This window comes from Lontra canadensis, unplaced genomic scaffold (genome assembly GCF_010015895.1).
Source record: "Lontra canadensis isolate GAN:19392208 unplaced genomic scaffold, GSC_riverotter_1.0 scaffold30, whole genome shotgun sequence".
Taxonomy (NCBI): domain Eukaryota; kingdom Metazoa; phylum Chordata; class Mammalia; order Carnivora; family Mustelidae; genus Lontra; species Lontra canadensis.
This window is the reverse complement of record NW_022631024.1, coordinates 16,944,226-16,959,988: the sequence shown is the minus strand read 5'-3', so window position 1 is coordinate 16,959,988 and position 15,763 is coordinate 16,944,226.

The window sequence follows — 15,763 nt, the reverse complement described above, 5'->3', positions numbered from 1 at the left end:
AGCGTGGAGCAGCTTTGGAAAGCGCAGAGTCGGGGTGGAGGGAGGCTTGACTGGTGAGACCTGGGAGCGGGCGGTAGAGACTAAGTATGGAGAACCAGCTCTCTGACAGCGAGAGACCAGCCTTCTTAGAAATTCCCAGCACTTACAGCCAGAACGCTCAGCCGTCCTAAAACCGGGCTTGAGCTGACCTTCGCTGGATGGGGCTCTGGCCTCTGCAGGACCCGAGGTGTTGAAGGCCGCGATGGCTGGAGGTGGGTGGTTTGGGGAAGAGCACTTGAGAACCCCCATTCCCGCCAGCAGGAAAATAGGTGTGGGCGGGTGGAGAGCGGAAACCCTGAACACACCGTGTTTGCGCTCCTCTCATGTTTGTTGTGCTTTCAACCTGTGTCCTGCTGGGCACACACACATGCGTGCACACACATGCACACACACACGTGCATGTACACACACAAAGGGAATCTTTACACAATTGCCCTCTATCCCCAAAGCCACCAAAGCAGGAGTAAATATCTCAACAGCATAGATAAAGACCCACTGAGGGTCAGGGAGGTTCCATGACTTGCCTATGATCACGCAGTAAGGAAGAGGTGACAGTGGGACTCACACCCTAAAACCCAGAACCTTCCACTGCCATAGAAGGCATATCAGTGCTGCACAACAGGGTGGAAACCCTGGCCTTAACCTTGTCCCAGCAAGTATGTGTTACAGGGATCAACGAAAGAATAACACTAACTGCTTTCATCTCAATACACCTTCAGATTAACCCTCTGCAACGGGAAATACATTGTTTCATTTCCGTTTTACAGGTAAGGAAACTGACTTCTACAGATGCTAACTAGGAAGGTCACCAAAGAAGCTAGTGGCAGAGCCAGGCCTAGAATTCTAATTACCAACTTCTAGGCCAATGGTTTCCTTTCTTTTTGATTTTTCTTCTTTATACTGCACTGTCATCATCGTCATCATCATCATTATTTTCTTACTGAGGGCTTGAGATCTGGTGAGAACCATTCCCTATTAGGGACACTGTGAGATTTGGGGCTGGCTTTGAGGGAAAACTGCCAAGGCAGCCAGGGAGGGGCCATCGCTGGAGAGAACACAGAAAGAAATGATTAAGTAGCGAAAGGCAGATGGTTGGGGTCAGTCTTTTGCTAAAGGTTCGGCCTCCTCTGTACCATGCAGGGTCACGACCACCAGCGCCCTCTGTCTTCTGCAGTTCCCCTCCCCCATGGGGTGGCTGTTGGTAAGGAGGGTGCACGGGGAACTTCCTGTGTCGTGCCTGGCACACAGTAGGTGCCCAGTCAATGTCATTACAAAGACAAATGTGCCATGTTAGTGCTCAGTGTCCTCCCAAACTGGGGAGCTGCCCACGTGTTTGGGGAAGAGAGACAGACTTCAAAGAAGCTACACCTCAGGCCACGAGGAGCTCTGGGCTTTTGTCCCTCGGGTCCCACGGGGCTTCGAGTGACAGTGAAACAGCAAGTCACATGTACCAGGCATTTAATGACCAGCTTGTTCTGGGCCTCCTGGTCCAGAACCTTCTCGGCAGTGCCCATCCAGACTCCGGTACTGGGGCAGGGGCCCCACTGGACCCCTCTCTTTGGCCTGCTACCTCCCCCCCCACCACAATGCCCCCTTGCTGATGGAGCCAGGCATTTGCAAACAGCTTAGGCACACATGCACGCAATCAATATCACAAAAGATAAATCTGCTGCAATTGACTCCAGGCTGTACTGTCACTAAGTGACAATGAAAAATGATCAGCACTTGAATACATTGCGTTTTTATCTTTAAATCTTTCTACAGAAGCCGTGTCAATATCAGAGCACTAAATAATTTCTAGATAGCAAGAAGACGCAAGAATGTTTTTTTTTTTTTCCTTCGTGGAAGATGGATGTAGCTTTTTTGAAGGCCTTAAATACTGAAGCAAGGAATTAGCTCTCTAAATGCCCTACAATGACTGGCTGCCTTGTCAGTCCTCCAAGGACGATTTGAATACCTAACTCCACTCTTCCATCAGTGTTCTTTAAATAACAGTGCTTGGCTCCAGGACCGGAGGCCCTTTCCAAATCCTAATGAATCCATCAATCACAGCTTGCTGCATCTTCTTCCTCAGCACCAGCTCAGGGAGCCAGCAGGGGAAACTGAGGGAGGGGAGAGTTCAGAGTCTCGTCTAACTGAAGTCCCGGAGGACCTCAGTTTTCCCTACAGTCCCTGAGAAGAGGACAGGACGGATTTTACTTAGGGCTCTAAATGGAAGTTAGGTGGACCATCAGGAGTGCTGGGGCATCACCATCAAATACTTGCTGGACCCTATGGAGTGTCAGCCAGGAATAGGCATTGGAAATGCAGAGAAATCAGCCTTGCTCTTTCAGTCTTACAAGGTGTCGGGGGGAAGGATGTTTGCTTAGTGATAATAACCACCACGCACTGAGCACCCTCAGCACCCCGTTCTATGCAAATTCTCAGCTGAGTGGCCCCATGGTAGTCCTGCGAGGTGGGTACCATGAGTCCTGTTTTACAAATGAGGCGACGCTTCCAGTGGCAAAGAGCCAGGGCAAGGCAGCCAACCTGAACTTGAGTCCCACCTCTGTGTGAACTTGGGCAAGTCATGACCCTCTCCGACAGGTCCCTGGTAAGTAAAGTGAGAGGAAGCCAGACTCAATGACCCCTGACGACTTCCCTGTCTTTATCATCACCGGGCCCTGTGAATATCCAAATAGATGGGCAGACTGTGTCCCGCAGGGTTGGTCGAAAACCTGTTGCATGCCAGGCCATGTGAATGCTGGTTGGCAGAGCCAATTTTCAGCGATGCATCTTTTATTCTCAGAATGGAGAGCGAGATTACAGAAACCCACCCCCTCCTATAAAGTTATTGCAAAAATAATTAAATATAAATAAGCTCTAGTGTGCCTGGCCCTGTGGGCAAGGGAGAGGTGTAGGTATAGAACATGAAAAGAAAAGAAAACAAAGTTTCTGACTTGAAAGATTTTGCAGTGATGCTGGAGAGAGGAGGCTGGTGTCCAATAGTCCTCCACAATGTGGTGTGGGGACAGGTGCTGGGGAAGCTGGGGGCTAGGAGAGAGGGCACTGGAGGCGGACTCCCAAGCCGCCTGGACTGTAGCCAGTCATTAGGGAACTGTTTGGAGAGGAAGACCCTCTTTCAGTGTGGTCCTAGTAAGAATGAGCCCAGAGCGTATAAACCTGGACATTTGCTCACTCTGAGAAATAGCCCCTGAATGTCTTGCTGACTTGGAAAACACTCAAATCTGATCAAGGTGGACAGGGCGTATCATCAGTACGGACTAAGAAAGTGGTAACAACATCGATTGTGCTCTAACCTGTCTGGAGCAGAGCTATTAACAGAAAAGTATTGGTCAGCATCGAGCTTAAAGGAAGGGAAGCTGGATAGCACGGACTGGTCAATCTTTTAAAATTTTTTTAATTTAAAATAAAAATTTTAAAAATCTTAAAATTTTTAAAATTTAAATTCAATTTAATTAACATATAGTGTATTATTAGCTTTAGAGGTAGAATTTAGTAATTCATCAGTTGCCTACAACAGCCAGTGCTCATTACTACAAGTGCCCTCCTTAGTGCCCATCGCCCAGCTACTCCAGCTTCCCAATACCTCCCCTGTGTCACCTCCCCTGCCCAAGGGAGAGATACACAGCCCAAGGCAGCATTTTCAGCGTTTCTTTGGTAGCTCACCGTGCCCTGAAATGTTCGGGGAAAGAGCTCCCAACATGAGCACAGGTAGGAAATGCTGCATGCCACACCCCTTCTGTGTGTCAACATGGACATTAAATCCACTGAAAATTTTTAAAAAATTAAAAAAGAACTTTGGGGCAAAATATACATTATATGTTAATTTTTAAAAAAAGAAGTGGCTGAAAACAATAAAAAAAAATAAAGTTCATTGAAGTCCAGTGAAGTTTTGTGGTTAAAAAATGAAAACCAAACCAAACCAAACCAAACCACTTATCCTTGTTTAACCTAGAAATTACCACACTTATTTGAAGGTGAGGTGGGGATAGGAATGTTTGTGACTATGAAACATAGTTTAGAGAAGAATGATCTAAAGATTTAGATCAAAGGCACTAATTGGTCTACAGAAAAATGTAGATAATGAGGAGTAGGGGAAAACAATTTTGGAAAGACAAGATGTCTTAAATGCTAAACTAAGATATACAAATGGTGAGGGAGGTACCCAGATGCATTGTCTCAGATGAAGAAAGCTAGATGCAGAAGAGTGTGTAAGGTCTGTTTTCATTTTAAAACATTTTAAATTTTTTTAAAGATTTTATTTATTTATTTGACAGAGAGAGAAATCATAAGTAGGCAGAGAGGCAGGCAGAGAGAGAGAGAGGGGGAAGCAGGCTCCTTGCTAAGCAGGGAGCCTGATGGGGGGCTCGATCCCAGGACCCTGAGATCATGACCTGAGCCAAAGGCAGAGGCTTAACCCACTGAGCCACCCAGGCACCCTCATTTTTTTTAAAAGGGTGGAATATATGTGGATATATATTATATGCACATATATAATATGTGTGTAAGTATATGTGTGTATGTACTTATACATGTAAGTATATATGTGTGTGTGTGTGTATACATACACACTTTTATAGGCACAAGACATCCCTGGAAATATAAAGTATCAGTAAGAAATGAATAACACTGACTCCAGGGAAAAAATAGGGGAAAGATAGATTTTTTTCAATGACTCCTTTCAAATTTGAACCATGTAAAAGTATTGTTTATCAAAAAGATAAAATATCTTGAACTATATAGGTATTATTCAACATAGAAAAACCCAAAAAGTGGTATTACTTAGAGTCATTGCTCCCCTTAATATAGTTCAGTAACTTTCCACCCACCTTGGGATGGAGTCTAGACCTCCGTGAGGTCTTGCACAGTCCGCCTCATCGCTCCCCATGTTCCCTTGCATCCTCCCCACCGCGGGCGTGGTGCTGTTCTTCCATCTCTTTGGACAAGCCACTATCTTACTCTCGTCTCGGGTTTTCTACGGAAGATAGTCTTTTCACTTGGAGTGTTCTCTTCCCAAATGTTCATTAGGAAACCCATGCTCGTCATGCAAGTTTCTCATGAGGTTCTGTCTCATTCATGCCCTTGGCTGTCCGTGGTACTGTGCGGATGCTGTCCGTGGTGCTGTGTGGGATGCTGTCCGTGGTGCTGAGCACACGGTGGCCAAATGGGCTCTGCACTCACGGAGCTGGGATGCTAGAGTGACAGAAGCTGAAGATATGCAAGGAAGTAAATAAATACAGACTATTTATTAACACTGCCCCCTTCACTCTGACAGTGTCATTTAGATCGTAAGCCATAAAGTTGCTCCAGCTATGAAGAAAATAAAGCATGCCCATAGAGAGAGAGACAGAGACAAAGAGAGAGAAACAGAGAGAGACAGAGACAGAGAAAATTGAGAGTATTGTCACTGCCTTGTGGGCGGAGGCTTTTCATGACCCTTGAGTTGAAGGTCTGTGAAAAACAAACAGCCAGAAGCAGAAAAACAAAGTAGAGCAAAAAGGTTGCTTAAAAACCCTAGAAACAAAGATGTCTCTAAAAGCAGGGTCTTGTCCCTCTTGAGAACTACTTCTGCTCTTGGTAGCTTTTCATAGATGGTATCTCTTATCTTTTATCTTTCAGCAAGTGCAGAAACACTGAACAGAGGTGCAATCAAATCTTGATCCAAGCAAAGTGGAAGTGAGATTTTCCATCTTGGGGGCCAAGGTGCTTTGCAAACACATTTTATATGTGTGTCTTTCTAATCTATTGGAGAGTGTTGCCTTGGGAACGAGGACGCCGAGAGAAAGTTAGGGAGCTAAGAGGGTGTGTTCCTCTGCTGTCCCCCCCACCCCCAGAGTGAAAGCAGTGTATTAATGAAGATGTTATCACTTTCTAAATTGCAGACCTGGGCCGATGTCTTCTCATAACCAGTTGTTAATCCACTTACTCCTGTTGGCTGCTACTTTATAGATCTTGACTTGGTCACTCTTTTTGCCTTTTGATGATGTTGCTTCACCAGGATGGGAAACATGCGTTTTGGAGGGGTGGAACCAGAATGTGCAGTCTTGATCAATGAAGAGGTTTTATTTGTGTAGCTGAAGGTCTTAATCAGGATCCAGTCCTCCAGGCATAATATTATCAACCACAGTTCTTAAGGATTGTGTGCTTTCTTTGTAAATATATGCGGTTCTTGATGCGATGCCAAAAGTACATTTTAGGACAGGCTTTTCTCTTCCTCACTCTGCCCAGAACCTGAAATTGCCAGGCTATATTTGAAAAGTGAGCTCAGATGCAGATTTCCAGACTGTATTTTGTTTAGACAGTTCTTGTCCTAACCACCCACCCAACCACCACTACCTGCAGGAAATAGAGTTGGAATTTTGTATCAGTCTGAGTTTTGCCAACCAACATCTCTAAAGCTCTCATTTGTATCACTAGTGTGGTTGTCTGTGAGTTTTTTTTGGGGGCGGGGTTTGCCTGATGCTTTTCATAATTATTTATTGAACACAACATATAGCAGAGAGGTTTTGAGGGAGCTGAAATACCCCTTTCTACAAAGACAACTACTTAGGTCTTAGTATAAATGATATAAAAGTAGAACTGCTTTTGGTTGAAGGGGACCTGAGCTCTCTGACCAGCCCCTCCTTATCTCTACCCTTAAGGCAGAACCTTCACAATACTTGCGAGGAATGTTGGTGACTTGCGGAACTCAGTTTGAAACCCACAGATACAGAGACATAACACTACTTGATGTTGGAAAACCTGATTCTGTCCTAGCTCTGCCCTTAACTGTTGAATATCAAGCAAAACTTCAATGCCAGTGGGCTCAGTTTCTCCATCTGTATAGCGTTCCTCTTAGACTGGTTTTAAATCCTGAACTCTTAGCTTTGACGTGATGGAGATTCCACAACAGTAAGATTTAGATTCTAAAATTTTAGAACTGTCAGATTCTGGAATTCTGCAGCTTTAGATTCTGAGAGTGATTGTGTACTTAAACAATAATTTCATAATAACTTCCATATTTAAAAAATGTTATTTATTCATTTGTTTGAGAGAGAAAGAGCACAAACAAGGGGAAGGGCAGAGGTAGAGGAAGAAGCAGACTCTCCACTGAGTAGGGAGCCCAATGTGGGGTTTGATCCCAGGACCCCAAGATCATGACCTGAGCCAAAAGCACTTAACTGACTGAGCCACCCAGGTGCCCCATAGTAACCTCTGTATTTAAAAAAAGAAAAGAAAATGGATCTGGAGAGTTAAGTTTTTTTCTAAGAAAGAGTGGTTAGTGAATATCTTCTAGGAGAAAATAAAGAAAAGTCTTGAGTTATACAAAGACCTGTGGAAAGAGTATTCCTGGGAGCTGGATCAGCACATACAAAGGGCCTGTGGTGGGGAATGCATTTAGTATATTCAAGGAACAGCAGGCAGGCCAGCAGGGCTGGAACGGAGTGAGCAAGGGAGAGAGCGGTAAGAAGAGATGTGGAGACGATGCCTGGGGTCTTCTTGGTCAGAGCTATTGAGTGTGAATTTTGTTCTGAGTGTAATGAGAAGTCACAGGAGAGTTTTAAGCAAGGGAAGACATAACCTGATTTATAGTTTTAGAAGGTGCTTTTGGCTTCTATGAGAAGAATGAACCAAAGGGAGGCAAGCATGGAAAGCAAAAGGACCAGAGAGAAAGCTAAAGCCCTGTTCCAGGTGAGTAATTGCTGTGATGCCAAGCCGGGCGGCGTCAGAAGAGACGGCGAGAGGTGGTAGGATTCGAAATACATTTTGAGGGTGGAACAATCAGGACTTGATGACTGATTGGATGCTATGCCACACATTCTAAGTTACTGTGGACATAGAAAACACAGAACAAATTCTAATATGAGCCTTAAAGGTCATGAGCATGGTGTTCAGAATTGTAGATGTTGGTCCGCAATTGGGCTGCTTTTCACGTTGGCAACTTCAGGGAGTCCGCTTCAGAGCAAAGAGTAGCAAGGATGAAATTTATTCAACAATGGTTCAAGATTCTTCTGAGACACACAAGATGGGCCAGCTAGCAAAAATGTAAGCACAGACCGATGGGATATATACAATAGTATAAGCAGCCAAAAGTGGAATTGTGAGCAATTTTCGTTTTCATAAGCTTACGTATTTTCTAAGTTGCTTTTCATGGGTTGCTATAACTCTTATAATCAGAAAAAAATTATTCCTTTGAGACAAAAAATAAATGTCATGCAGGACTATTGTTTCCCTTGCCACCTTTGTTGTCTTTTGAATTCCCAGTTCTCTGCTTTTAACTATAGCTTTGGTAATTTACCTCGTGGTCAGCTAACATGTGCCCCGCCTTGTCTGCCCACCTCCCCTTCCCCCAAGTTCTGACTTGGGTCTGGGCTTCACGTGGTCCCAGGCTGCCCCTGACAGCCCCCTGCTTTGGCACTCGGAGCCACATCTGCTTGGATCTGGGTACGTCCTGCTCAGGCAGCCCCTGTGAGTTGGCTGCCTGATTGATTCATTAGTCTAAGTTTGTTATTTCCCCAAAATGTTTTGAGGTTTTCCTCCTGACAACTGTGCTCATTGCAGTCATGATGAAAACAACAAAATGAAAAGGAACCTCATGGGCCACACAATTCAAAACGATGTAGGGAAACATTTGGTTCTCGTAGCTGTCAACACAATTATACCCACAGAGGAAGAAAATGAAAGGCAAGGCAGAGACAGCTCAGTTTGGCTTGGAGAGTGGGGCAAAGGCTTGGAGCTTTCATGGCTGGGCAGAAGGATGCCAAGACTTCTCCAGCTGGCCAGGGGCAGGGGCAGAGAGATAGGCCAGCGAGAGCAGGTTGCAAAGCTGACAATAGATGAGTCTCCCAACCAAAGACCTGCCAACCTTCCAGAGAGTGCCTCACCAAGCCCCCCCCCACCCCCGCTCTAGGGGAGGGCTCCTCTAAGGCTTGGGAGCCCGGGAGGGTGACCCTTCTCTATAGCACAGCTCACAAAGGATCCCAACCTGCCCTCGGAGTTCTTTTCCTCTCTGGGGCTCCCATGAATGAACAGAGCCGAACTGTATGATTTTAGAGAAGGCAAAGTTAACTTCAGATGATTGGCTCCTAAATGGGAGGAAGGGACGCCCTGTTGGGCGCAGTATCAGAGTCCTAGAGAGAGCTTCTCTCATGTGCTTTCTACCTCCACCTCCCACATAGTCTGATTTTGCTGCCATAGGGAGAAGTGGGCCCCATTGCCAGCTCAGGCTACTGTTACTGACGGAAGCGCGTTAGTCACTCATTCAGCAAGTACTTGCTGAGCACCTGCCGCACGCCGGGCACAGTCTTAGCCCTCGGGTGGACTGGCATTAGAGAAAGGGCTGAGCCTCTGTGATTTAGACTCTGTGACAAAGACCAGGTAAATGTGACAACTGGGGTTTTGTTTAACTAAGTTGTCTCCCTTTTCCTGACACTCCTTTTTTAAAAGGCAGAGGACAAATGTTAATGCCAAATCGAACGAGTGCCTCCAGGGTGGCAGACACCCCTTGGCTGTGTGTGTGTCAACATGTCATCCCAACTGGAAGGTGAAGACGTGGCTATTCCCCCCCCCCCCCATTTTACAGAGGAAAAGTGCTAAGACTCAGGGAAGGTAAATAACCCACCCAGGTCACACAGGGAGTCAATGGCAGAAGAGGGTTTTAACTCCGGGGTCTCTGATGTCATAACACGTGCACCACACCCTTCCAAAACGTGTCATAGCACGTGCACCGCACACGTCCAACTGACGTGGACGGGCTGAACTGACATTGCTTGGGCTCTTGTTAGAAAGGCACCTGCTGAATCATGACTCGCATGTTAATAAGTACGGAGGTGATTCATTTACACATTAAAATTTGAGAAGCACTGAGCCAGGAAATTCACACACAAAAACAATCTCCCTCTCAAACACAGTATACACTTTGGAAATCGAAAGGATTCATTACATTTCCCCATTCTAGCTTCAGTTTCTCGAATGCTACAATACAGACTTAAAGAACACTCCCCCCGACCCAGAGTGAGAAACATTGGAGTTAAGAGGTCAAAATTGCCAGATGGCCGTTGTGTCCTGCTGATGCACCCTATGGACCCTCATGTGGTACTCGGGATGGGTTCGAGCTTGGGAGGGAGCGTGAGTGGGAGGGGACAGCTTGATTTACAAAGCTGGGTGGCCAAGCCTGAATGCCCTGGTTCCACAAGGGAAAGCTAGAAGACAGGGACCTTGTTCTTAGGAAATAATTGGCCCCTATTCTAATATGATTGGTGAAACTCACTTTACCATTTCTCATTTCTCAGATGAGCTAGTGCAGACCTGTTGCCCTTCATGTGGGGCGAACAACCATACAGTTCCATTTTTTTTAAAAAGATTTTATTTATTTGGCAGAGAGAGAGAGAATGTACAAGCAGGAGGAGCAGCAGGCAGAGGGAGAAGCAGGTTTCCCAAAGAGCAGGGAGCCTGACGCGGGGGTCAATCCCAAGACCCCAGCATTGTGACCTACTGAAGACAGACGCTTCACTGACTGATCCATCCAAGTGTCCCATAGCTCAATTTTTTAAAAAGATTTTATTTATTTGAGAGAGAGAGAGAAAGAGAGAGAGAGAGAGAGAGCACAAGTGGGGGGGAGGAGAAGCAGAGGCAGAGAGAGATAGAGGGAGGGAGAAGCAGACTTACCGCTGAGCAGGGAGCACAACGCAGGGCTTGATCCCGGGACCCCAGGATCATGACCTGAGCTGAAGGCAGACATTTAACCAACAGAGCCACCCAGGCATCTCCAGGATTTAATTTTTTAAATCAGCTTCGGAGTTTAAAGACCCTGATAATAAGCCTGGAAATCATTGCCATGAGGCAACTCACAGTTCTCTAAGCCCTATAACTTTACAGGAAGTCAGAGTTGCTGTTACCCCACATAGAAGCGCCATTGTGCAAGTTGGAAAAACGTGCCCCTCCAGCTGGATGCAGTCCCAAACTTGGTCCCAAACTTGTAGTTTACTTGGCGAATGGACTGTGAGATAGATTTCAGTTCCCACTTCCACTTGGGCTGGAGCCCTTGTGCAGTGAACAGTCTGCACAACCACACATGGCAGCCCTGCCAGAAGCAGTCATTTAAGATCAGTTAGGAGGTTGGATTGTCTGCTCTAGCAGGGTGGAGACAACACCTGTCTTGTTCACTGTTCAAAGTATCTAGTTCAGTGCCTGACTCAAAGTTGGTACTTGATTAAATACATGTTGGACAGATGGATGAATAAATGAAGGGAAATGGGATTAATGACTCCTTAGGATCCTAGGGGAATGTCAATGGCATTGGAGAACATGGGCCAGGGGACACTCATGAGATCACTTTTGTTATCTGCAGCTTTTCATGCCCTTGAAGGCACCACTACTGCACGAGAAGCCTCTGTTGGAAATGGGTCTGTGGTTCTCTGCCTTTGAGAAAGACAAAGAGGCCCTTCTGAAACGTAGCATGAGGACTCTTCTTCATGGATACGTAAATCTTGGCTCTTTGGAACTAAGATATGGAACTAAACAATCTGACTTTCAGGGTGGTGTGGACTAAAAATTCTCATGATGATTTTGTGAGGGATTGAAGAGAGAGACCCAAGAAATCAAGAAAACCAGAAGAATCGGGTCCACTAAGGTCCTGTTCCCAAGGATCTTCTCCACGTCTGAGGAAATCAATGAAAGATGATGACATCTTGTGTGCACACTGGAAACCACACGGCCGGTGCAGGAGAAAAAGATAAAGTCCCTCCTTACCCATTTCAAGGCAGCCTCACCAGTCAGGGGGTTGGGGAACAAAGCACAGATGTGTGTTCTAACCCCCAGGTGCTTGAGATGCTTGGCCGGCATTTCCCAAAGTGCGTTCCATGGAACTCTAACCCCGTGAGATGCTTCTTGAAAACGTGCAGCTGTCCGCAGGTATAAGCTTCTTTAGGACATTTGCAAGGCAAGTTGAAGTTTTCAGCATTCCTGCCCATTTTTAAAAGATTTTATTTATTCATTTGTCAGAGAGAGAGAGAGCAAGAGAGAACGAGCACACAAGCAGGGGAGGGGCAGGCAGAGGGAGAAGCAGGCTCCCCACTGAGTGAGGAGCCCAGCGAGGGACTTGAGCCGAAGGCAGATGCCTAACCGACTGAGCCACCCAGGCAGCCCAATTTCCTGTCCATTTTAAGAAATCGAGTCCAGCCTTTTCCAAACTCATCTGACCACAGATAACGTCCCCTCTCCCTCCACACACCTTTATAACTTCTGTTACTCACCAGCAAGGCTATTTAGTTCCACAGCACATGGGTTTCAGTTCTGGGGGTAATTTGGGGAACAGGCTTAGTCCGTGTTGTGTTCGAGGACTTCCAGACGGCTTTTCCACCTCTCCCTTTGAGAACAGCAGGCACCGGAAGTCTGGGCTCGGCTGTTCTGACAGCACATCTCAAATGTGTTTTACATAATTTGGTGGTGACTATCAACATATTATAAAAGAGGGACAGAGGAAACCAGTAAAGGCCACCTGCCATTCTCCTGTCCCTAAATCAGAAGTGACCACATTCTTTAAACACCCCGCTGCTTTTCTGAGAGACTGTGCTCAGCTCCAGGGTGTCCAAGCCTGTGCAACCAAGGTCGGCCTGGGGTCTTTCTAGAATCCCTGGGGTAGCCCTCTTAGCAGCCAAGCTCTTTGTTCTTTTGTTTTTAGAGATATTTGTTTGTTTGTTTACTTGCTCATTTATTTATTTATTTGAGAGAGAGCGAGAGCAAGCAGCAGAGGGACAAGGAGAAGCAGGCTGCCCACTGAGCTGGGCGCCCGATGTGGGGCTCGATCCCAGGACCCTGGGATCATGACCTGAGCCAACGCAGATGCTCAACCGACTGAGGCTCTGAGCGCCCCAGGCACTTCGCTGCTATGGAGGGCAACATTCCCTTCTGCTCCCTAAGTCCTCCTGCCAGGGTTTGCCTCCCTCCTTGGAGATCTTCCCTGATTTGGAGGCTGGAGCAGAGAAGTGAAGACAGAGAGAATCTCTGGCTGCTGGAGCAAACCAGACTGCATTCACGTTCCCAGTGAGTGTCACGGGTGGAACACGGGGCACAGCCCCATTCCCCTTCCACTAACCTCCCCAGCTGCCTCCAGCTCTCCCTCTCTGCCTGCCCCACCCTCCCCCTCCCCCCACAATGCACAGCCAGGTCTGCCCCTGGAAGCCATGTCACTCCCAAGCTGACCCTGGCCCGGGGCCGCCAGGTCTGTTGGGAGGACTGTGGGCAGTGACAGGTGCCTGCAGCTCTCAGGACCCTGTCCACCACTGCTCTTGCTCTCACCGCAGCAGCCGCTGCGAACGCAGGGAGGCGGAGGGCTTCTGGCCTTGTCGGACCTCCTACAGGTTTGATGTCCTTTGCTGAGATCATCTCCCTCCTGTGACTTAATGAGGCTGGAGTAGGAGAAAACCTGGATCTGCCAGAGGGGCTGGGTGTCCTGGACCCCAACACCTGTCGCCTTGTTCAGGGGACGATGACATCCTTCCCTTCTTTCCCTTTTAAATTGTTTAAAATGTTTTTTATTAAAGTGGTACAGGACACAGTTTAAACAGTTAAATAGACTGTAAGGCTTATATTAAAAATAACCCCACACACCACCCCTGATCCTTTGCCCCAGAAGCAGTCACCTTCAAGTCTTTTGGCTTTATCCTGATTTTTTTTAAAGATTTTATTTATTTATTTGACAGACAGAGATCACAAGTAGGCAGAGAGGCAGGCAGAGAGAGGAAGGGAAGCAGGTTCCCTGCTGAGCAGAGAGCCCAGTGTGGGGCTCAATCCCAGGACCCTGAGATCATGACCTGAGCTGAAGGCAGAGGCTTAACTCACTGAGCCACCCAGGCACCCCTGGCTTTATCCTGATTTTTTTTTTACTTAATTGACTTCCTGCTGGAGAAAATGAGGGTTTAGCTCTCTTACAGACACACACACATGCACGCACGCACACACACTTCAATACCACAGACCCTCAGTGCATCAATATTCCTTCTTTACCATCCAAAGATTTATGTAAACCATTTGCCGCAACCACCCAATGCCCTGGGATTACACTTTCAGTACAAGTTTACATTTCTCAGAGTTGGCAAAATTTTGGTCGCTTAGTTTTCTACTCGACTGTTGGAAGTCGTCTCCAAAGTCTCCATCCTAACTCTAAAGTTTTGGTTAATATAATAAAAACCTCTAGAACCCATCAGTTGCGTGTTTCACTTTGAAGCCCGCGTCCTGGTCTTGCTCTGTCGAGGCTGACGGCTGTGCTGAGCCCACTGCACGCCTGTGGTCGGGGTTTTCTGGGGTAACTTTGCCTCTCTCCTCCGTTCCTTCTGCTGTGTCCTGAATTCTCTGTCTTCCACTTCCATGACATACTCTCTCATTTTGATGAAGCATAGCCTCTAGGAGCTTCTTGAGAAAGGTCCACGGAAGGAAACTTTGGTGAGAACCTAGGTGTCAGAAATATATTTAATCCACACTGACGCTTGACTGATAAAATTATCAATAAATTCCAGGTTGGGATCTTTTTCTCCTTGGGATGATGAATGTCCTATACCCTATCTTCCAATTTCCAGATATAATGTTAAAAAGACCAGCATGTGATACCTGGTCCTTTGTGAGCAGCATTCTTTCTTTGGAGGGTTTGCTTTTTAGAAGATTTTATTTATTTATTTTAGAGAGAGAGAGAGCAAGAGGGAGAGAGAATCTGAAGCAAACTCCACGCTCAGCACAGGGCCTGACTCGGGGCTTGATCTCATGACCATGAGATCATGACTTGAGCTGAAACCTCGAGCCGGATGTCTAACCAACAGAGCCACCCAGGCGCCCCACTTTGGAAGCTTTTGCTTTGTTTCTGTGTCAGGCACTCTGAGGGCCCTTTAAATCTGGAAGTGTGTGCCCCACAGTTCTGGGAAATTGCCGTGTATTATTTCTTTGATAATCTCCCACCTCCCCTTTGCTTTTGGTCTCAAACTCCTAATTTTGGATATTCAACTTCCCGGACAATGGTAGTGAGAAAGATGTCCCAAAGATGTCTGTGTCCTAATCCCTGAAACTTGTAAGCGTGTTCATCAGAGCGGTGACTAGGCTGAGGACCTCAAGATAGGGAGAATATCCTGGACTATCCAGGTGGGTGTAGCATAATCACAAGGGTCCTTATAAGAGGGATGTGAAAAGGGAGTGTCAAAGTCCAAAAAAGGTGATGTGATGAGCTTTGAAGGGGGAGAAGGGGCCACGAGCCCAGGGATGCTGGAAGAGGAGAGGGAATGGATTCTCGAGCCTCCAAAAGCCACATAGTCCTGTGGACACCAGGATTTTAGCCAATCTCAGATACGTGGCCTCCAGAACTGTAAGAGAATAAAGACATGCCACGAGAAAAGCATACGAAGGCGAACAGGGAGCCACTCTGTGCCCAGGCACCGTCCAGTGGTTCACGTTCATTAACTTCTTTGCTGAAGTCCTCCTCAGCCTTCAGATCAGAATGGGTCTCCCGTTGCAATTCTTGCTCATGGCATTCGTCATCCTTCTGACTGAATAGCAGAGGCTGTGATCATTCCTTTAATGCCTCTCTATGCACTAGACCGTCGCCATCATGGGGGTGGGGTTGGGATCGTGGGTCTCTTCCTTTCATTTGGCACTTTGTCCCCTAGACGTTGATAACCATGCACTGCACGAATGACTGGGTTCATCCGATGAATGACCTCCGGTCATCCTCCCAGCCATGCTGTGACATGGGAACCAG